The sequence below is a fragment of the Arachis ipaensis genome, chromosome B5, assembly GCF_059453495.1.
Source record: "Arachis ipaensis isolate K30076 ecotype BB chromosome B5, ASM5945349v1, whole genome shotgun sequence".
NCBI classification, from domain to species: Eukaryota; Viridiplantae; Streptophyta; class Magnoliopsida; order Fabales; family Fabaceae; genus Arachis; species Arachis ipaensis.
Window position 1 is genome coordinate 54,831,140 of NC_142440.1, and position 1,044 is coordinate 54,832,183.

The following is a 1,044-nucleotide window of genomic DNA, read 5'->3' on the forward strand; positions in this document are numbered from 1 at the left end:
GATCCTTCCATGAGAGATTTGGGTGATTTCACCATGAGGGGTTATAGGTGTTTCCATAAGGTTCACCCATGTAATTCACCTCTGCTATTGCAGGGTTTTCAGGATCATAAGCTTCTTCTCCAGAAGATGCCTCTTGAGTACTGTTGGATGCAGCTTGCATTCCATTCAGACTCTGAGAAATCATATTGACTTGCTGAGTCAATATTTTATTCTGAGCCAATATGGCATTCAGAGTATCAATTTCAAGAACTCCATTCTTCATAGGCGTCCCATTACTCACAGGATTCCTCTCAGAAGTGTACATGAACTGGTTATTAGCAACCATGTCAATGAGTTCTTGAGCTTCTGCAGGCGTTTTCTTTAGGTGAATGGATCCACCTGCAGAAGTATCCAATGACATTTTAGCCAATTCAGGTAGACCATCATAGAATATATCCAGGATGTTCCATTCTGAAAGCATGTCAGAAGGACACTTTTTGGTCAGTCCTTTGTATCTCTCCCAAGCATCATAGAGGGATTCACCTTCTTTCTGTCTGAAGGTCTGAACATCCACTCTAAGCTTACTCAGCTTTTGAGGAGGAAAGAACTTGGCTAAGAAAGCCTTGACCAGCTTATCCCAAGAGTTCAGGCTATCCTTAGGTTGAGAGTCCAACCATACTCTAGCTCTGTCTCTTACAGCAAAAGGGAAAAGCATGAGCCTGTAGACTTCAGGATCTACTCCATTAGTCTTAACAGTATCATATATCTGCAAGAATTCAGTTAAGAACTGAAAAGGATCTTCATATGGAAGTCCATGAAACTTGCAGTTCTGCTGCATCAGAGAAACTAATTGAGGTTTCAGCTCAAAATTGTTTGCTCCAATGGCAGGAATGGAGATGCTTCTTCCATGTAAATTGGAATTAGGTGCAGTAAAGTCACCAAGCATCCTCCTTGCATTATTATTATTTTCGGCTGCCATCTCCTCTTCTTGTTCGAAAATTTCTGAAAGGTGCTTGCTGGATTGTTGTAATTTAGCTTCTCTTAGTTTCCTCTTTAGAGTCCTTT

At 41.0% G+C, this 1,044-nt stretch overlaps 1 non-coding gene across 1 annotated transcript; it reads left to right on the top strand.

The window, feature by feature from the left end:
* Positions 1–454: 454 nt before the first annotated feature.
* Positions 455–562, top strand: LOC148564229 (small nucleolar RNA R71). Its single transcript, XR_015883847.1, has one exon. It is a non-coding gene; the product is annotated as a small nucleolar RNA R71 (small nucleolar RNA).
* Positions 563–1,044: the final 482 nt, after the last annotated feature.